The sequence below is a fragment of the Solenopsis invicta genome, chromosome 11 (assembly GCF_016802725.1).
Source record: "Solenopsis invicta isolate M01_SB chromosome 11, UNIL_Sinv_3.0, whole genome shotgun sequence".
NCBI lineage: Eukaryota > Metazoa > Arthropoda > Insecta > Hymenoptera > Formicidae > Solenopsis > Solenopsis invicta.
In genome coordinates, this window is record NC_052674.1 from 11,931,956 (window position 1) to 11,956,077 (window position 24,122).

Here is a 24,122-nt window from a genome sequence, read left to right on the forward strand (position 1 = left end):
TCTTATTTACGAACATATTTAACATAACGTATTTACGAACTTGGATCTTTTGAAATTGACGTTCTTCAAGCGTTCCTCGCGAGCTTGAGTTTCCTGGAATCTTGAATTTTCGATTTATACTTTTACTACTGAACTCTTGTACTTTTAGATGTCTAACGTTTCATAAATCTTGATATCAGCAGGGCTTATGGATAATGTATTGAAATTAGTAATTAAATGTTAAAAGTTAATTAAAAGTTGTAACATAGATAAGAAGTTAGGGATGCGTTTTCGTCGAGGAAATAATCTTTAAATAGGGAGTATAAAAGAAAGATTGAGGCTACGAACAGACTTAAAATATCTATATCTTATAATCACCCAGACAGGCCTTTAGACATATAGCCCGGAACATTTATACCGTTCGATCCATTCTTCTTAGCCGCGGTAATAATTCGTTCGTCGATTTTATCGACGTGGAGAATATTGGCGCCGATATTTCGCGGGGCCGAGAAACGCATCAGTCGAGTGCATTCGAATCGCTGAGAACTTCTTTGCTGAAAAACCCTCGCTCAGTTTTGCCCAAGTTTTTAATTTTTACTTCCCTCTCGTATCACAAATATAATAACGTAACACATTTACTTTCACAATGCATTAATAACACACGTGACACACATATATCGCTTATTACAATTTAATAGCTGCTTTTTATTTTGACGTAGACCACGCCGCAATACATTATTACATATTTATTGCAATTTCGCCGAAATTGCTTATTTATATTTCACGTGTTCCACGCATGATATTTGCACATAAAATATTACATTCGAAAATTTAGAAGAATACGTAATATCCGCGCGCGGATCACAAGCTGTGCGCGTCGCGTTGCAATATCAATATTAAAATATGCCGATGAAATATGTAACTATAAATATTATAATATTTGTTTGCAAAAGTCTTTCTTTCGGCTCTTCTCTCGAAAGATATTCAGCGGCAATGGCCGTTTCAAGCCGCGCGCACTATCGTGGATCGGCCGTAATCGGTCGCGATTAAAGAGGGATTCTTTCCCGGTATTCCCTTCACGGCTGTAAAAAGGCCGTTGAAAAGAGTCTCTCTTTAAGAGTCCCCGAAGTCCTCGTTTCTCATCGTTGAACGCTGCTCGTCCAAGCATCGCCCATTGTTTGTAACGTTATCGTGCGCCGCCTTTTGCGAGCTTTTATCCGCGTCACGAAACCTCCAAAACACGGCAAGAAACTGGAGAAGCCGGAGCTAGTAGCATGCAGCTCTCGCACGTATGCATGCGATGGATACGCGTTCCCAGAGATTGCCCGAGACCTGTCGGGAATTCTCCACCGTGCGCTCCGGGCGGCGTTTTTTTTTACGAACGGAGAAGCGCCGCGCCGTGGGGAAAGGTAATACGTTTATAACTCTAATCTAATTTTTAAGGGAGCGATTCTTTGAGATTCTAAAGATTTTAGCGGCGGCGGCGGCAGGCAGGTGAGTAGACCTGCACTCAACCGGCAGCACGTCGGGAGAGAAAATGCGTGTGAATTATTCGCGACGTTTTCGCGCTTAAGTGTACCTAAATCCGCGCGCTCGCCTAAATGTACCCTTTTTACGCATTTATCACAATTTAGCGCGTTTCCTCGCCTCACTTCACCTCGCCGCCCCGTAATCGTATAAATATGTAAAAGTTCTGATATTTATAATAAACCCGCCAGGCTCCTCTCCCATGATAAATACCGCGCGAATGCGCGCGCGGGTTATAAAAGCAAATAGCTCGCGTTCACGGCGCGTTTAGCGCGCCCAAGCGTGGCAACATGATTATGGTTTATCCGCTTCACAACACGAAGATTACCAATCGACCCATAAAGAGGTTCGAGCAATCTCGTTCAATTAAATGAGCGGACGGAGAATGTGGATTAAAAGATAACGCTGTCGTCCGATATCAACGATAGGAGAGGGAGCAAATGAAAAAGACGCGCAGCTTCCGTCCACGAAATCGCAAGAGCGTTACGGGGAAGTATTTACATTATCTACACCCTGGAGGAAATACCGTATTAGTAGCTTCACTCTATAAGTAAATATTGTGCGACAAAGGGAATTTAACGCAACGTAATTTCTCGTATCAAGAAACTGAGATCTTTTGTGAAAGATTTATAACAAGGCGTATCGGGCCCTCCCCTTCCTGCAGCGTCATATATCGTTACACGCCCTTGCCGTACAATAGCAGTATCGTCACGGCATTGGCATGGCGATGGAAGAGATCACGTCGCCACAAGGCAACGCGTTCTCTAACACAGTTCACGACATATCGATCGAGCTCGCGCGACAGAACGCTGAGCTCAGCATTGTCTGTCGTCGCGTTGAAGGAACGTGCGCATCGCCGTGACATTTCCGCTCCTTTCAGCGGCGGTATCGATACCGTAGGATCTAAGGGTTTTTAACGGAGGAGAGAGAGAGAGAGAGAGAGAGAGAGAGAGAGAGAGCGGCAATCTTTCTCGAAAGTTTCCGGGGTGATCCCGCTTGCAATACGAGCATACCTCGGACGGTCATTAATTCCGCGCGTGGAAAAAATTTTTTATTACTTTTCGAGAGGCGCGCCCCTCCCCACCTCCGGTTACAGGCCGGAGGCAGAGATACAAAGGAATAAATTGAGTTTCCAACGCTTTTCCCCTGAATACGTTTAGCGAGTACCAATTAAAAGGAACATGCTTTTCCAATTAATTTGGAAAAGGCTTTAATATCTGAACGACAAATCTCTTCTCTTATGGGGCTTTAAGTATCGCGCTGCAAGCTGTTGACACATTTATTTTTAAATATTGAAATCACAAATATCGCGGGTATCACGAAAGAACGATTACAGATAAAATTCCCTCGAGTAATGTGACGAACTTTTCTCTCGTAGAGTAAGAGAAAACGACAAAGTATTAAATGTATTTTTAACATGAAAATTAGATCACTTAATTAAGAGTAAGTTTCTTTTTTTTTCTTTTTTTTTTCAAATGCAGTTTTAATTACAGTCGTATTCGGACCTGCTTACACATAAAAGATTAAATTTTTCAAACATTTGAATTTATTTATTTTTTTTATTTTTTAACTTTTACGCCATGAAACTTGAAAATAAATAAAATATCTGGAGCAAAGGCAGCGCGGGATTCCGAGTAAATAGAAATAATTAAATCCACGAATGGGTTCACAAAGAACCGTATGCGCTCCTGTATAGAAGTCAGTGCATATAACGATCGATATAACTTACATGGTTTCAAGCACGGTGCAGATTTCTATCTGGCATATCAATAAAACGCTATCGGAAACCAACAAGTTTCTGAGTTCAATTTTCAACAGCGTCGCGTGATTTCTTTTCTCAGGATTGTTTTTTCTTTTTGTATCGCAAACTCACCCGATAGTGGTATCTGACCTTTGCCTCACCATCTAAATAAATAATTATAATATCTTACGTGAAATTTCTTTTCATTGAAATTCTCACGTATCAAATAATCGATTTAATTATGTTTTCTATTTTTAGTGTCGACCAGAGGGTGGAGGGCACTTCACAAAGGGGACAGTCCATTTAATTTGTTCGAAATTGCTTCCCGAGTCTTTTATTCCTTCTTACATGGTTACGTCGGTCGCACGGGAGCGTGTAAATTGTATTGCAATGTACACACGCGGAGGGGTTGGATTTAATTTAAGTAGTTCCCCATTTTCGAGTATTTTTATTATAGAACAACGCGTATAGACCGATGGAAAGCCGGTTGAACGATAAACGATGAAACGCGTTTTTGCCGCGAACGCTATTTACTGGAACAGGAAATTGTCACGAGGCGACAAAAATTTATTTGTAATCTCGACAACCGCTCGCGAGAAAGTTTCTCTTTCGACGTGTTGAAATTTTATTTAAAAAACACACACACACACACACACACTAGAATTCCATAGAATAATTACTTCTCGTGAAAATGATGAAATAATGTAGTTACGTGGAAACTTGGTTAACGGAAGGCACCGACTATGTTTAAGAACTTCTGAAGCAGTTATCCGATCTTACCGTGACTTAATAATATATACACGGCGTGTCCTAATGCTACCGCGTCGCAAGTTTTAATGGAAGATTGTGATTTGATAAATTCTAGATCAATCTCTGTTAGCTTAGAAAGTGCGATGGTAGGCCGCCCATTTATCTCTTCGCGCCTAATGTTTAACACCTCTATGTCCTATGAACGTGTTACAAACTTTGAAAGATAGAAATGCAAATATCTTTCAAATTGAGAAAAAAAAAGTGTTAAACAATTCGATTTCGATAGATAATTCGTGAAAAAGAATGAGTCGAAAGGAGTTAATATTACATCTTCTTAGTCAAGGATTGACCTAGATGGTTCGGAGGTTGACCTTTCCCCCAGTATTACTGTTTTACACGAGTGAAAGCGGTCGAAGCTGTTCGCAATCGTCATAAAAGTGGAGAGGCAAGCCATGCTCGCCTACCAGAATGTAGCAATAATTTATGTCGCCTCCGCGAATATAGCAGCCAATAACCGCGGCCAGACGGTAACAGTCAGGGAAGATGGTCGGGCTGGCGGTGGTCGGGCAATTGCTAGGAAGGCAAAAGCGCGGAAGGAAGGGCGACGGAAAGTGGACGGGGAGTGGCGTCATATGAACCGTAGACTTTTCAAAAAGGGCAAAGACCCTAACGCGATAGTTACCCTCCGATTTAACCTCATCGCTACTATATTTTTATGTCTCGGCGCGTGGCGTGTCTCTGTGCGGGTAAAGGTGTCGAAAACTTTTTTAATAAGAGGAATAAAAGAATATAAAGTTATTTCCTTCCTTCCTTCCTCTTTTGTCTTCAGTTTTATTTTATATAAGCAACACGGAGCATAATTTTATAAAGTAGAAATATGGCATCCTTTATAACTAAATAAAACGCAAAACGCGCATTGTATTTTATTATTCATTTTTTTGTTCTCCAAGGAGTTATTATACAAGTCTAAAAGTTTTGGAGCTTAATATTACAATAGACAACATGCTCATTGTAAGGAAATCTTGGTCTCCCGTGGAAAATTAATCCCGAGCGTTATTAAAGGAACAAAAAGTTTGTCGATCCCGGTAGTCACGCAACAACGTTGAATAATGCATGTTAAAAAATTGAGTTATTAATACCTAAATGTATAATTGTAATAATAATAGCAAATTTAGTTTGCCCGGAAAGACAAGTCCGAAATCATTTATCGTGTCTCACGAAAGTGTTTGAAGAACTCTATTAAAATTATAAGTGTACCACACCGTTTTCATTCTAAAAGCTTGCGTGAAAGAATCTATCACTTTACATCGTATACATTAACATTAATATTTTCTTATTATCATGACTGACCGTAACGAGATATAGGTACAGATATCTCTTTACTTACGTTCCAAGATTTACGTATGTCAAATAATAATAAGCATTAGTCATGATAAGAAAATATTAATGTATACAATGTAAAATGGTAGATTCTTTCACACAAGCTTTTATTATTTATATTTTACGTACCAATAGTCCATATTATTATTTTTATTATTTATAAAAATATTTTTAAAATTTATTATTTTTATTATTTATAAATAATCCATATAGACACGTAAACACTCAAGCTGGTTTAAACTATATATATATATGTGTGTGTGTGTGTGTGTGTGTGTGTGTGTATAACTATATATATATATATATATATGTGTGTGTGTGTGTGTGTGTGTATAATATAATCTTTATTGTGAGTATATAATGTAAACTATGTAAATTATGTTTTACGTGCCGTCTATGTAAACAATAATCTAAAAATCATTGAAAATTCAAATTTTATTAAAAATAATAGTTAATATAATATTATATTTTTAATATTATAAATTTTTATTTTATCAATACTAAAGTCATGTATACATTAATAGTCTTATAACTCAATTACTTTTCTCTGTGTATTGTGTTACCTAATTTATAATAATTTACATTAGAATTAGACGTTTTTACGCATAAAATGTAAATAATTTGCATTATGTGTACATATAAAGTGAATTATGTAAATTATGTTTCACGTGTCTATGTAAACGATAATCTATGGATCATAGAAGATTCAGATTTCATCAGTAATAATGACAATATTCCGTTTTCTTATTTTCATTTTCGCAATACTAAAGTCAAATATATTAATAATCTTATAATTTGATTATCTTTCTCTGCATTGTGGTAGCTAATTTACAATAATTTATAATAATAAATTGCATAATAGACCAATGTGGTATTTGATAATTGATACGGAAATAATAATTTACATTGTTTGCATTGTCTACATGAAAAGATTCGTGAGCATAACGTAAACAATGTGTATATAATAATTCATATAGGCGTAATAGTTCATGTAGACATAATTTTATAATTTATGCGGCACAATTTTGGTTTAAACTGACATATAAGATATTATATATTTTATACGAATAAAGTATTCATAAAAAAAATAATTATAGCTAGAATGGCTTATTAGAGACTTTAATTTAAAGGATAATAAAATTGTTTTTTCTTAAGAACAATTCTTAATATATAATATTCGATAGTATATAAAATCAATTATAAAATTAATATTTAGCTTTAGCGCCCATTGAGTTCAACAAGTGATTAGAAGACAAAACTACCGCGCGTACCGGGTCATAAGTCAGAAAGTTCGTAAATCGAAGAAGAAGGAAGTGAAAGGATACCTGAATACAAACGGACCTGACAGACATATTTTATCGATTTCGCAGACATATTTTTCCCGGAATATTGTGAACGAAATGTCCCGGCGACCCACCCCGATAAATCAGAACCGAAAAAGTTAAGCAAGTCAAGTACCCTCTTTCTTCGCGCAGCTTCATCTCGCTTGTGAAATCGATTCTCCGTCGATTTTACGCGCGAACATTCACTTTGGCCAACTCGAGGCTTCTTCGCTCAGAAAGTGCTCAGAAATTTTCTGATGGAGCCCATTCGAGACATCGTGTGCTTGCGCGCAAGCACAATATTGAGTTTCGAGTCTCCCTTTATGCTCCCACATTGTTCCCGCAAACGAGACGTTTGCTTGGGAGCCTTTGTCCTTCGCGGTAAACTTCAGCATTTCCGAAAATCAAAGTAGGATCCAATTTGCGCGTTTTTAAAAACATGCATATTGCATGCCACTTCGATACTTGGAAATAAGCTTCGGACGAGATCTGCGCGTTCAAACCAACAATGATTATTCAGTCAGATTTACTGCAAAATCAATAAAAACCCGTGGAGGCGAGATAAATAGCGGTGTTTATCTATAATTCAATCCTTGCGTATTTATCCGCGATAAAAAAACAAATTCGCAAGATCCGCTGTTGTGATTCTTCAATTATTATTTCGCGTTATTACTCGTATGTTTTTAACGCCCATTGATCCGATATAACGCAATATTGAGATTACCAAATAACAAGGTAAAATGTAAAAAAAATATTTTTATTTTTATTACGTCTATATACCATAACTGTTATTAAAATAGGCACAAAAATTAGTGATTGTTCTTTAAACGTTGCGTACCGACTGACAATGAGTAAAAATGATTCCAGTCGATCAGATTCAAAATCTAGTACTCAGGTAGAACACAAAATTGTAATAAGATGAAATCAAGTAGTAGTCGTAATACTATTTGAGTACAAGTAGTAAAAAAGTCATTATGAGCTCACTTGATACGCATTTAACGATGATTTCGTAGTGAGATTTCTTGATGTGATAATGAGTTTTTCAAAATACTATCCTACCACTAAACAGAAAAGAATTAATAATTAAATCAACAGTCATTGTCTCACATATAAGAATATAACATCTTCCTTAAAAAGTTTGATATAATTTCAAAATTTAGCAAGTCTATTTTTATTTTAATATTATTTATATTTATTTTCAGTCATCTAGAATAAAAAACATAATATCATTGTTGTCAATGTTAAAAAATTAAAAAAAAACGGCAAGCAAGAAAGATGTTTAATTTGCAGTGTTAAAAATCAGCAGCAAAATTTAATGTAACGGAAACAAATTTCAAGCAGGTACATTAAAAACATTTAATATACGTTTAACGTAAATTTGATGTTGTCAAAAGTGAATTAAATTTTATACACATACTTTTTAGTGATAGATATTTTAAATTTAATGTGTAACTTAAAAATACATTAATTTTAATGACATTTTTAACAGCGTGTTTAATTCATATAAATTGTAATTTGATTTTAAATAAATTGAGTATAAGCGCATATATTTCTGCTACATTTAATCTTTTTCAAACGTTGAAAAGGTGCAAAGTGTAACTTTTACACTTTTATTAATAAACATGTAAAGAGCTTATTCTTTTATATGTTATTTAAAAGAATTATAATTTTTGGTTTGAAAATACGTTACTTCCGATACGATACTTTTTCCTCTCAACTCATGAAATTTAAATAAAAATAAATATATTTTCTTCATAAAATACAATTTTTCTGTATGCAAGCAAGTTATGTCACTATAAAATTCTTTAAAAATTATTCCATATTTTTACTAATATATGAGACATTATGACAATATATGAGAATATGTGACAATATATGAGGCAAGATTGTTTATTTGAGGAAAAGATAGTTTACAATTCTCTATTTGTATTTTATATATAATAATTTTATTAATAATCAATATTATAAATTAAAAACTTTACGTTCCACTAATATGCTACTCAACGTATTCTAGACTCAAAATTATAAAATATTTACTACTCAAAGTTAAAAATAATGTTATTTATAAAAAAGTGATAACATTGCAATATAGATCGAAAAGAAACAGCGGTAGTGATCCTTCCACAAATATAGATTTAAAAAATTAGTTTTCTTATAAAATTATGTATTTATTCAAAATAACGACAAAATGTAGAACATATACAAACGTATGTATACATATACGAAATCATTCCCCATGTAGACTGAGACCTATAGCACACGTAATGTAAACTATAGATAAATATTAAAACTACAACCAACTTAATAAATAACAACTTCGATAACTTAGAAAACTTAGAGAGAGAGATTATATTATAACATCAGTACGCTTAAATAACTGCATAATCCCGAGTTATTGTCTAACTTTGCGTAACCCGAAATGCCTACAATCAAATAAAGTATTAAATAACAAAGAGAAACGCTCAATTAAAAAAATGATAAAGTATGTGTAATTTAATGTTAAAATGTACCAAAGTTTCGAAATGCTCGAAAGTAAAGATGCTTCCTAATAAATGACAGCTATATTATGTACCGGCTCATTAGCGCCGCTGCAAAGCGGTGGATTAATAAACAAATGATTCCATAAACGTTCATTAGAATTCATTACCTAACAATGGAGTTATTATAAACGGCTGTTAAATCTATAAAGGCTGTAATACCTTCTTCAATACTAAATTTTTTTTTATGTAGCGGTTAAGGATGTATCACGTCTCAAACATTAACAAAAGTATAAAAATTTCATAGATTGTTCTATTATGTTTGAGTATCTGCGTGAAATTTGATCAATAAGAGAACACAGTTCTTTTTTAAAAGTTATTTAATTTTTTTTTCTTCTTGATTCTTATGTAAAATCGAGAAAGTATTTATTTGCAAAATTAATGAGAAAGTAGCATTATGGATTAAATCAAAATTGTTGTGTTTACTAATAAAGCTCTAATAAATATTCGTGCAAAAGTTTATTTGGAACTTATTTGTTTGTGGTCGATATTCATAATCAGAAATAATTTTCAATTTTTGATTAAAAGCATAATTAATTACACATTTATTCATATATTCATTCATTTATTTCTTTCAATCAAGATTAAAAATTATTTACGACTATAAATATCGATCTAAAAGTTATTTATTTTAAATTGCAACAAAATATGGTCATTTTCGCTGCATAAATCATTATAAACCAAATTTTTCGTTATTTTGTTCTTTGTACTGATTTCGAGACTAAAATTCAAATATTTACCAATTTTGTCGTTAATTAAAACAAAAAAGAATAAATTTAAAAACCCTGCAGTTTTTTAAACTTCAATAATTTTAGCTGGTATTGTAGAACTTTACATTGATCGGCAGATTCAGATTGAAGTTATCTTATTTTATTTAAAAAAATCTAATAACTAAAAATCTATAATATACACGCATGTATACTCGTACATATAAACTATAGATTTTCATTACTAACAGTGAATATTGGGATTCGACTCCGGAGTATCGAACGAGGCACAATAAAAAGATAATAAATATTCCAGATTAGATAACTACTAAATTTTTTCGCTAATCTTTTTTATAACTGCTAGAAACGTTGCATAGTGAGCGTCATAGTTGAGAAATAACGTGTTAAAAAAACGCTTCGTTTAGTCAAACGTTTCGGTATTTTTTTTGGTAATGATTGTTACGTTTTTCTATTTGTAACGGTAATGTCGTTATATTTCTGCAGTAATGAATTTATTCGTTATTTTTATCGTACTTTAGTTTTCTATTATTCTTATACCTATTCAGCAGATCGCTCTGATCACACGTTAATCGCGTAATTGGATAAAAAAATATTCCGATATTACAGTATTTTTATATCTTGAGCTGCATTCTGATAGCCACTGTCGATTCTGAATAATTTACATTATATACATATACCATAGATTTTCAGTACTGGCAATGATTACTGGAATGGATTCTTAATAACGACATTAACGTTTAAAAAGTATTAAATCTAATTTCTTGTAAAAATAAATATACTAAAAGTTAAAGAATTAGAAAAATTATTAGATAAGTTTAATATAAAGAAGAGCTTTCAAGTAATGTTTATCATTACATTTAACATTTATTATCAAATAATTTAATTTTAAAATCTAATGCCTTAATAATAGCATTAAAAACAAAGTAACAAACATTTCAAGTAACAATTACGCCTTTTTAAGGTAACGTTTCCAACTCTAGTGAACGTTATGTTACTAAATAGTAGATAAAATTCCTTTTATTTTTGTGACTAAACGTGACATGAGAGTCAATTTCTACTGACAAGTGAAAAAAATAAAGCGGACAAGAACCCCTTGAAAATTATCGACTTGTTGAAAATCCCGTTTAGACTACTTCTTTATTAAGATGTAATCTGTGTGAAGTGCATTTCAGAACGATCAAAGATAGAAACTTTTCGGGAGATTGTGTCCAAAGTTTCAACCGAGAATTCTATTTGTCGAAACTGTAATTTAATTCTCGTCCCGAGGCTGAGAATCATTTTGCAAATAGTCGTTTTGCTGAAATCAAATCCTCATTTTAAATTATTTTAAAAATAAATTTTGCAAATTCTTTGTAAAAAAAAAAAATATTTTCACACTTTAAAAACTTGTTTCTGCCTCATGGAATTTTCAATGTAATAATACGTAATTTTTGTGAGCCATGAATACACGATGAATATTTATTTTAAACCGCGTATCTCTCGCTTTTACATCGTTGAACGTGTAATAGCGGCGTGTGTATTGTAAGTACATACTTTTTATTTATATTTCGCCTACAGCTTGACATGAAGGGTTTTTTTTTAAAATTACGCAGTATTAGTTCTGCTTTGCAACAGCTATTGTTATGAATTATAAAAGCGTTCCGTAAAACGACTCGAAGGCACAATGAATTGTACCTGATCACAGATTTCAGCGTATATATATAGTTGCTCCAGTGAACGATATAAACGCTTCGAAATGGCATCGCAATTATGCTTGAAAACAAACACTCTGCATCTTCTCGCCCCGTTTCGCTACATAAAACGTTCGACGATTTAAAATTTACGCATTAGATCTCGGACGCTCGGCGATCAAGTGGATCGCGGGGCGAGCAACTTTCATCAAATACATAATTGAAAGCGTTTGATTGTCCTTGAATGCATTCCGTGGTAGGCAAGTCATTGATTATAAGCGAAATGTCGGACGGCCTAGTCCAGAGAATATACACACATACCCGTCGAGGAAAATCGATACACATTGTCAATAAATATATTGACGCTCTCTACCGCACCAATTATCGGGCTTGCGGAACCCGCATTTGTCTCCCGCGTCTAATATTTGAAAGGGCAAAGCTGGGAGGGGGATGAATTACATTCCTGTGGCGGATGAGAAATACGATCGTGCATAAACTTAGGAATCGAACGGCGCGCGGCGGCGCGGCAAGGGCAAGAAAACTGAAACCACTGTGGGTGTGTGTGCATTGTCTAAAAAGCTGCAACACAAACAGCTTGTTATTGCGATGCAGTTAGAAAAGAAGGGATGGAAACGTTATCAATTTCCTTGGGACATTTTAATGGATACGTCTCCCCCTGAGGTATACGCTTCGGGTCAACTAGACAGACGAACGTTTAGCAATGCCAGGCTACGTAATATCACTAAAATCTCTTAACAGGTATTACATACATCCTATATTTCATGATTTAAACATTTCAATCTCCACGAAAGCTCGCTCAGTCCGAGTGTACCGGAGAGTTCAGGAATCGTGCTCTTTAATTATTACATATTACTAAACGTGTCCACGTTAAAGTGCTTGAGTCGTCATAGCACAGTAGAAATATGAGAGATATCATAATTACTACCAGCATATCAAAAGTATAATATTACATGTATGTATGTAATATTACATCCAGCTGGAAAGATTATATTTAACTGAAAGACTTAATTTGAGCTTAATAAAAAAAAGAGAACCGTGAAACGTTACTCCAAGAAGCAAGTTGAAGAACTGTGAAGAACTGTCGTTCTGAATTTTATCATTTAATTTATGTGCTCTTCCATAGTCTTGCCGTCCTTCATTATGCGATGTTAGCAAGTTCTTTACAGTTCTGTTGCGAAGAACATAAAGTTGGAGGCGTTAAATCCGAAAGAGGGACGGGGATAAGTAGCCCGAGTAGGCATTCCAGCCACGTCAAGCGAAATCGCGAGGCGCGGAAATCACGAGAGTATAACGTCGACACCGATTCTCCCGGAAATTACCGTTTTAATGGCAGCGCGATGCACTGCCGAGATCGTTTCATGTCCCCGAGATCGTTTTATATCGCCGCAAACTGCGAGTAAACTCACTATCTTTCCTTTACACGGGGATTTACGAGTGGTAGGAAGCCCAAGAGATCGATGATCGACTCGCTTCTTGGACGACCGTATAAATCGAGCGATATTCGTCGAATCTACCCGCGCGCTCTCCCCCCCCCCTTTCTCTCTCTCTCTCGCGACTTTTCCAACCATCCTTCATATCTCGCTTTTCTCACGCATTCATAGAGTATAACACGCAGGTGGTAAAACAAATAAATATCGAAAAGTTAGTATTGATTTTGTATTAATCAACATGGCCGTAAACAATATGAAACTTCAGAGTAAATAATAATAATTCTCCTCTCGCGAGATGCATTGGTTAGTTAATAAAGCCCAGCGTCGCATAAGCTACATAGCGTTCACAAACTAAATATTGGCAAAGCCGTGAAAAAAAATACAACATTGAGCGCGAGCGCAAGTTAAAGGGCTGATAAATTTGAGTCTGGCTTAATTAACTAATGAATTTTTCCCGAATATTTCTATGAGCCCCACCACGAGAATTCAACAGGGTTTAATTTAATATGTAATTTTGGTTTAGTTACTTTTTAAAGCTCTCGAGTGACCCCTCTATTTATTGCGCAGATTGCGCCAGGTCATCCTTTAGCCGCAGACACTCCAAGTCGTATAAAACAGAACAGCGATTATTCACGACGTCACCAACCAAGCACAGAAAGTTTCGAGAGGTTTAGAGTTCACCGATAAGAATTCATTCAGAATTCAGTGATCTTAAAGAGAGATCAAGCTTAAAAGTATAGGAATCTAGTAGTTTCTTCTTTACGATTCTAAAAGATAAATGTAAAGAACGCTGTAGAAATAATCACGTAAATATTTTATTGTTATGTGTGTGCATTTCTAAAATTCTTAAAATACTGAAAATTTATTAAAAGAGATGTTTTGTCATATCTTTTAGGCCGGCCCGGGAAAAAATTGATATATAATTATACATAAAATAAGCATAATTATATAAAATTATATATAAAATATATAATTATATATATTTTCATATATAGACATATTTTATATATAATCATATACAATAAATTATCTTTATCTTTTTTTTTTATAAAAATTGTATGATAATTATATATAATTATATATATTTTAGCATATTACATAAAATTACATAAAATTATATTGTATATAAAATATATAATTATATATATATATATATTATATACATATTATTAATGAATTTTTTTATTTTTAATTATATACAGGGTGATTATTAATGAATGTTCCCACTTTTTACCATTGGAGCATGATTTACGGACGGATATGTATTTCTAACATATTATTATATTAGAAATTACAAATGCGAGCTCCAATGGTAAAAAGTGAGAACATTCATTAATAATCACTTTGTATATAGACATAATATATTTAGACATTTAATACATAAATATATTTTAATATATAGACATATTTTATATTTAATCATATATAATTATCTTTAATATATATGAATATTATATGATAATTATATACAATTGTATATATTTTAATATATATGGATGTATTTGATGTACAATTCTATATAATTATACATAAAAAATTTTTTCCCGGGAGTATTCCTAGTGAATAATTTTCAATCTTCAATTAAAAGCATGATTAATTACAGATTCATTCATATATTCATCGATATTTTTCTTTCAATCAAAAGATATTGAATTATTTACGACTACGAATATCGACCTTATATAGCTCAAAGGTGCTTGCTCATTACACTTTCGACGATACCGAATAAATAAATCATTCGATTCGGTCGTGTCCCGAAATAAAATCGCTGCGACAGATGGCTGTACTTTAAATGTGCAACAAGAAGAAAGATCTAAGAATATAAAAACCCGATGGAGAGAAAAACAGACTTGCATTAACCTACTGAGAACGCTGAATATAGAAATGGGTATTGCGTTAAAACAAGCATCAGCTGTCGCCTTCCTTGTTTGTGAGATATAAAAACCACGTAAACCACGTATTTTACGTTAATAAGATCGTAAATATGCTTTTTGTCACAACACCGGCCACCGAGTGTAACGCTTGAGCATAAAATTATGTTTCTCATCCTTTCGTAATTGTTATCTTGTAATTTTCGCGGACGCGCATATTTCAAATGGACGCCAGCCCTCTATTGTATTTTTAACGTTCCAGAGAATCGTTCTAACATCATCTGTTCTAACATCAACGGCCGCCTTCGTGTTTCTGCGTTCCGGGACAGTTTATCTCCTTGATCGGATCGTACTATCAGACGAAATAATTCGATTTCGTTTTGCTTTCTTTTGCGATCATTCAATTTCGGCAGACAATCAAGGACCCTGCGCAGAAACGAGAAGTAATCCCGACCTGACTCTCTATTAAAATCCGAGTCGGATTCTTTGTGTTCTCCGAACAAAACCAACTTTTTCAATTGCTTCGTACTGCAAGACGCAAGTCAGGATCATAGATCATTTTAAGGATTCTGTACGATAGTTATCAGTTCTCAACTACGGATAAAAGGACGACAGCTGTAAAACTGCTGTCTTCGTTTTAAGTTTAAAGCAAAAAGAAATTTAAAAAATAGTGTTCAGATTGCATTTATCAGAATTTTATACGCCCCCAAGAAAAAAAAAAGAAGACTGCAGTAACTTCCTCCTTAGTATTATTAAAAGGATCCTAAAGCAAAAAATTACTGACATTATTTGTTAAAAGACATCTGAACTGGCTTTACAGAAAAGTTATAAATTGTTTTGCACAATTAAATACGTACAACAAATTTTTTAAAGCTAACTTTAAACATTAATATTGTCCACACGATTGATCAGAAATGTCCAACGCCTTTTTTTCCTTTTAAAATACATTACTACAAACATCTGGCCAAATTGCAGCCTGCATCCTCTTTCTAAAGAAAATTTAACATCTAGGGAATACATTGATGGCCTTAACCTAATCCTTTATTCAAGACGTTTCGGAAAACTGCCTCGAAATATAAATAACCTTGTCGTGTATAAAATAATAGCATGTCTTATAATTGTACATTTTTACTTTTTTTTTATACTTGAACATTTTTTTCTTTATTTTTAACTAATTTTCTAAAGGAATTTCATAAACTATTAAAAAAAAATTAAAATATAAACAATAATTTTGAGTTAAAATGCAAGAAATCGCAATCACGTTTACATTGAATGTTATAAATATAATAATGTTCAAAGATGTTTCTTGTAATTAATTAAGAATATTTTCAATTATTACGCTATATTAATAAAAAAATGCATTATTTAAAATGTAAATGCAATATACCTTCAATTTATATTCATTCGTGCATATTAAACTGCGCCATTTTCAAATTACTGAATAACTCAACTTTTGAACAGCTGAATATTTAAACTATTCTTTCTTTTATAGTTTGACATACCAACTTTAAGGTATAAAAGCATTTTTCCTTAAGTCACTTTTGTTTTGAAGGTAGGAATTTTTATGGAACGTGCATTTCTCTGATTTTTCGATTATAGTTGTACATAATTTATATATATATATATATATTAAATTAACACTCAAATAAAGAGATGTTAAAGTATATGTGAGATTCGTCTAAAAGTATTTTATATTTGTAAAAGTAACGAAAATTAACTTGGGAGCGTCCAATCGTACGCAGAGAAGATATTTAAGAACAACGCAAAACAAAATTGTAAAAAAACATTCTTTCGTTATTAACATAAAATTACCCTTTGCCCTTTTCACTTTTGTACCTTAATTGTGTAAAGGAATGTGGAATTCTTTCTCTGTAATGCTACATCAAAGATGTCTTCTAATAAAAAATGTGGGTAATTTGTAGAGGTGTGCGATTCAAGCATTTGTGAAGTGAAATTGAATCGAATCGAATCGAATCTTTGATAACATGTGCGCAATCGAATTAACTCTGATTCTGAAAATTTCACGTCGAATTGAATCGAATCGAATCTTTTTCACTCAAATACGAATTATTTAAAAACCAATTTTCCCAGATCTACATCACTACTCAATTTAAACAAGTACTTTTAATCGAGTACTTACAATGATCTTGTACATTTTTTTAAATAGACAAGAAAATTGAGCATAAGAATTTTAGAATAAAATTAAAAAAAATAACGGTCAAAGTAAAAAGAACAATGATAGTTTAGGACCAATATTTGTCTATGAATTGAACAAATTGCACGAAATCGGTCCATCTTTATGTTATTCGGTCTGCTGAACTCGAATATAAAGCTTAAAATTGTCCAAAATGCGAGGAACTTTGTAAATACGCAATTTTTTTACTCAAAATTTTATTTTATAGCTATCTCCGATTGTATAGAAAGTTAATATTATTTAATTTTTTATACAGCCAAATAAAAAATTAAATAACAAAAAAACACTCGAGTATGTACATTCGTGTAATAATACGCTCAAGTTTAAGAATAAAAAAAAGTATGTATAATTAAAAGTTAAAAGTACTTGAAAAGTTTAAAAGTGCTCTAAAGTAAAAACGCCTTATAACAATTGTCAGTTATTATGGTACTGGCATATTAGCATCACTAAAAACTGACGGGCTACTAAACGAATAATTCCACAAGCAATTGTTAGAATATGTCACCTAATAACGGAGATAATAGGGATAGCTATATATTGTCAACAGTAGCCATAATACTTTCTTCACCTCTATCACCTCCGTTCCTCTGCAGTGTCATTTTTATAAATTATTCGTCTTAAGTAATAAAAATTTTATAACTTTGAGTCTGGAATCTATTAAACAACATCTTAATAAATATAATCGTTAAATTTTAATACAAAATATTAGTTATTAACAAAGTTATTGCATAAAATGTAAATAAGTGTCCACAATAGTTTTTGCTTCTATACACGCGTAACATGTGTGAGTGTGTGCGTGTGCGTGTGCACGCGCGCGCGCGCGTGTGTGTATCTTTTGCAACGACAAAATGATTAAACCGATTAAAACAATCTATTGGAGAGTATATTAAATTTAAGTTTTAAACTCACATTGAGAAAAAACTATAATGATTGGATGGAAAGGTAACGGCTTCCTCACCGCGATGCGAGAGTTAGTAAAGTAGGTTGAAGCGGGCGGAAGCATACAATTTTTTTTTAATTTAAAATTCAAGTTATTCTTCGGTTCCACATTCTTGATTTTACCCGCTAATTATTATTATATCACATACTTTAAGAACCTGTCAATTTTTCAAAATTAAAAATTTGTGGTATAAGTGATGAGACGGAATGCAGAAAATCTGTAACTATTATTTACTGACGACTACAGCTTTAATAAATATACGATCTTCAATGCTGCGATTACCTTTTCTGCTGCTTGCGTGTAAAATTTTGGCAATTGCCTTCTTGCATTGAATAATAAAACAGGTCAAACGATTAGCAATCGAATAATGGTAATTGCATAAATATTGAATGTTCCACTAGTCACCAGCATATTGTGCGATTGACTTATGCATTAATTAACGTGCGTTTGATTTACGTGCTAATTAACGCAACGGCAATCGAAGCGCTAATGTTTCTGTGGCTAATACTTGAGGGTCAAAAGGCCAGTTATTTTCGATGGTATAGGAATCGATCGATTACGCCCCTTTTCTTATTCGGGTATACATGCACATATAAAAATACGTTCGCGCGAGTCTAACACAAATGGTGCGAACACAAATCAACGGTAATCGAAGTTTCTTTTTTTTTGCTTGCAAAACTCCGTGATTATTTGCGAATCAGAATCAACGTAACATTTATCAAAAACAAATCCATCAAATAAGATGAACGGATAGATGAACACCTAAATAAATAGACAAAAATATTTGAAATATCGGAATCTTTGTTAATAAGAACAATAGAATCGATTTCCAATCCTATCTTAGTAATTAGACATTCTTTTCTTTAAGCGCATCACAGCACCTGATAATTACTGCAAAAATCTGAAATAAAAAAATAACGGGCAATTACACATCAGCAATTATTATAATTAATAATAATCACTGTGTAATTAATCAGACGATTGTGCTTGAAAACAAAACGTATATAAATTCTTCTAGCAATATCGATCATTTATATACTACTCCTATCGCACATAATCTTTGTCTTTCTCTTTCTTTATTATACAGGTTTTGTTTTGAACAACGAGATAAGCATTAAATGATTAGCATTGAAATTGCGATTTACAAAGGAATAAAACAAATAAAACGTATGAATTCCCGACCGATATACAATCATAATAATTTTAATCATTATCATCTTATTATGCGGATCGCTTGAAAATCCGCCAACGAAATGATCGATGCCAAGTATTCGATAGCTCTCGCGGAATGTGAAATGATCGGGTTATTTGAATTTCTAATTTAACAGCCGTGCACAAAGGTTCGGTATTAAATTCATATTGCGAATACGAACGCATAACAAAGGTTCCGTAATTCCGCGGGGACGTAAATGACGGATGATTTCGTAACACGCGAGATATCCCCGGTAAAAATGAAAATATATGGCGCGCTACGATACTTTTTGAACTCGCATTATACCGCGGACGGTTTATTTCGGCTATTTTTGTTGTCTCTTGGACATTTCCCAGAACCGCCCTTTCGCGGTGCTAGAAATCTTCCGCGTCCCCCGTCGTCCTCACCGGAGACGGAAATACCGAAAACGCAATAAAAACCCCATTAGAATTAATTATTTGCCCTCTACCTTTCTCCCCACCATAACTTCTATCGAGATGCTATTTTAAAAATAATTTGTCTCACTTTTGCAGATTAATCATATTTTATTTCACATTAACATCAGACGTTACCCGATAACGTACAACGTCCGTGAACACTTCGCCGTGACACTTCTGATGTGCACGTTTATCATAAAAAATTTATCTCTTATCAGATGCCCCCTATGTTGGTGCATAAATAATGCACTTAATAAATACGTGCGTCAGATGTATCGCATAACTTCCAGCGTGTAACGCATACTTTTACTCTCCTTGGCTCAACGTCTACGGCATACATCATGGAATACTGCTTAAAAGTCCTATAAATAAGGAAAGCAGCGCCGCTGCAGTTTCTGCTGTTTCTGCTGCCATAACGCATTATTCATCGATATCCCTTATATCACTTCGTCGCCATCTGATTTCTTCGACAGTGTTTAGCTTTCACCTTATATTTCTTAAACTTTCCAGAGGAATTCTTTATCCACTTTAAACAGATTTCGAACACGTTGTCGTATACATTAGCGTCGATTTGTCTCTCGAGTAAAATTGCTCGTAAGTAATTTGTCCGTTTGACAACCGTTTAATTAGTGACGTTCTCTATCCAAGATAAAAACGTCAACTTCATGTGCGGATAAGACTTTTTAAAAGATTAGAAATTATGACTTAAGAATTTGAAAACGTAGAGAGAGTTTCGTTTCACTTTATTATTTCCAAGGAACATTATCCTTTTTTTGTTAAGAGAAATTCAATTCAAACCCTTTGCTTAAGTTATTTTAACTCTGGAGAATCCCTTTGGTAACCAGACTATCATCGACAAAGATTCCATCAGTACGTACAGTCTGTCTTCTTTACCAAGGACAGTAATATCCTATAGAAAAACTTTTTTTCTTTGCGTTCCTTTATCCTTTACTCTTCTGTATTAAACAATTTTGTAGCCAAAAGCCTTAAATCTATTATAAAGTATTATATATTTAAAAGTAATTGTTCAAAGATAAGATTAAAATTATGATAAGATTAAAATTATGGACACATAAGTCCACTCTCTGAAGTTTTATTTGATAGGGTATTTTAATTTATGGTGGCTCGTAGTTGAAAAGTATTGACATCGTTGATAAATACAATTTTTCTTAGAGAATCATTAGAACACTTATTGTTAGAAATGAAAATAGCAACATATATATTGCACTTGATACAACAATAAATAATTCATAGAGTAAATATATGCAATATATGCATGCAAATATGGTTTATGTATGTAAACAACTAAACTTTAAAGCTAAAATTTAAAAATGTGTCACACATCTTCATCCATTTCTCCTCATTTTTTTATTTATCCTTTTCACAATTTGCATTCTGTGACAAAATAATTGTCAACAAAAAAGTTTTATACGTGACAGATAAAAAGTTGTTAAGACCTCTTCAATTTTAATTCAAATATGAATTGTTCCCTTTTCATAAAATAATTAAGTACAAGGGAAAAATACTTTATTAAACTTTTATATAACTTAGCATTAATAACATTTTTCCTGCCATAAAAAAAATAAAGGCTACGACTTTAAAGAAAAACACAGGTAGAAAATTGCATTAATATACTTAAAAGATAATTCAATAGTCAGAAATGAGCTGTTTCTATGTTTCTAATCGTGTCTCTGTTACATGACATCTTTCCTCGTACGCACCCTAAAAAGGACGTCTGCATACTATCAGCGAGATTAAAAAAGTTACAAGGCAAAGGGTTAACAAGCTTAAATCGTTTGCTGAGAAAAGCAATAACTCACGAGTTTAAACTTAAGCAATTTGAGACAAAAAGCGGCATCGAAGAAAAAAAGTCTTTCCCTTGAAAATATTTACTATAATGTGACAAGCTTATTATTTTTTTTGGAGAAAAAACAGCATCACTTTTTGGCTAACAATATATTTCAAAATATAGAATAAACTTTGCATAAAAAAAAGATTATACTTGCTATACTAAAAATTATATTTCATCGTAAATTAAAATTCTTTGTGAACTGGAGGAAATTGCAGGCTTTTCTTCACACTACTCGTTATTGCGCAAATATATCACATAAAAAGTTTTGATAAGTTCATGTAGAATAATTTTGTGCAACGCTAATTAATTAATGTTAATTAAATAATATGCAAATAACAGTAGGGTTTTTTTATCCCAAAAAAAAACTATTACGCATTTTTTTAATTAGGTGCAGCGGATTAAACGGATTAAAATTATTAAATAATAAAAACAAGTGTCTGTACACTTATTTTTATTTAGTTGATGGAGCAACAAGGATTAAGTTAAACGAAAAATGTAATCATTGCAGCTGTCTGCTAAAAATGGAACAGTTTATACAAGAAGTTGACAGATGGCTGGTGCCCTACGGGCATCTGCAAGCACCATCGTCTTGCAGACGAGTGTATAAAAGCATAAAGCAGAAGAGATCGTAAAAAAGACAGTTGAGATAAGAAATGCTCAAGGCGCAGACAGCACGATTCGCGACAAAAATGCGATAATATATTTCAGTTCGATAATTACAACACGAAACGACGACAATAATGAACCGTAACGTAGCAAAAGTTATGATACATTGAAAGAAGAGTTTGGTAATAATAATCGAGCCTAGATGATAATTAAGCTTCGATGAAATAGTTTCAGTCAAATATTCAGTTAATATAATTTAATATTTAGTAATATTTAATAATCGTTTAATGACTGTTTAATAACTGACCGGTTACTATTATTATGTTTGGTTATTATTAATATAATTATTAAATATTACTAAATATTTGCTTGTATTAATGCGAAACATTTAATTAAAATTATTATAATTCATCAAAACTTGATTACTATAATAATTAATAAAAAAAATACATTTTTTAATTATTTTTAATTAACCAAGGTATTTATAGATTTTTAGATGCTGAAAGCAATTTCTGACTGCAAACCAATTGTTAACAGCACGCCGTGTTTCCGAGGTAATTGAGATTTAATGTGTAAACAATGTTTTTTAGGATATTTGAAATATTTTTGAAAAATTAGGTCAACATTATCTTGAAATTCAGAAGTCAATATATTGTTTGTCTATAAAATGCATTTTTTATTTCAAATGTACTTTTTAGCCATGAAGGATACAAGTATGGAATTTTACTGAGATAGCAAATATTTCGTCTATGTTGATGAAATCATATAACTTATAGGGTTTCGGGTTATTGACACACATACTGATTTCACTAAATATATTATATTTTTATATAGGGTGTCTTTTTATTATAATTGCCTACTTTAAATTTTTCGAAACAAATGCATTATCAAAAAAAAAATGTTCCTGACAAAAGTTGAATGATTTAAAGGACAAATAAAGAAGGACAATAATAAAATCAATTTTAGAAAAAATTATTTTTTCAAGATTCTTGCGACCTCAGAAGGAACGTAGTTTCTGGTTTAAACATTCATACCATAGATAAAAATTAAGATTATCGAAATAAAAACAATTGCATTTTATAGGGGATAAACATTCATGACGTCCGATCAGAAATTTCAAATAACGTTTACTTTTTTTTTACAAAAAAATCTCAAATATCGCAAAAAACCATTTTTTAGACATTAAACCTCAATTATTTTGGAAACCTGACATGGTAGTGAAATTTAGTATGCGGCGTTTTTTTCGTTTTCAGCACTCAAAAATTTACAAATAACACCATATCAGGTTTAAAATGATTTTTCGCTGTAAGTTAGTGCTACTATTATCAAACTTTCTTTTAGTATCAAAATAAACTAAAGCAGTTAACATAAATCGTATTACACGTATCTGATCGTACGATACTATAATGAAGTAGTAATCAAGGTAGCACAATCTTATTACATAATATATAGATTATAAATTTGAGTATCGCGTATTATAATTATCGCTGTAGTTACACAACTACCCATTATTGCTGCTTGCTAAACTAATTGACCGCTACTGTATGACTGTACATGGTTGCTGTAATTTTGCCTGCGGGTATTCGCGAACGTCCGCGCCACGTTTTGTTATCAACTTGCTCAATGCCTGGTCTACACAATTACAAATTTATAAAGGCGATATTTATGTGCCTCTAAATATGTAAGTATGTAAACTTCGTAAGATTGAGAGAAATATTTGATAAATTTTAAGTAAATCAATTAACGAGCACTGCTCCTCATAAATTTAAACAAACCTATACGTTCAATAAATTAAAATATGTAATATAATAGATCCATTAGGTGATATTTTAAATAACATAGGTCTGTATTTAAAAAAAACTTTTTTAATTTCAATTATTTTTAACGTGTTTTTCCCAATTGAGCACGAATCGATTGTCACAAATTTAACAATCACGTTACAAAT

The 24,122-nt window shown here is 32.6% G+C and overlaps 1 protein-coding gene across 3 annotated transcripts in view; it reads right to left on the reverse strand.

Annotated features, from left to right (window-relative positions):
• LOC105200605 (probable G-protein coupled receptor 158) overlaps nucleotides 1-24,122 on the reverse strand; it is a 167,021-nt gene that overhangs the window by 137,234 nt on the left and 5,665 nt on the right. The gene's annotated exons all lie outside the window — the stretch shown is intronic.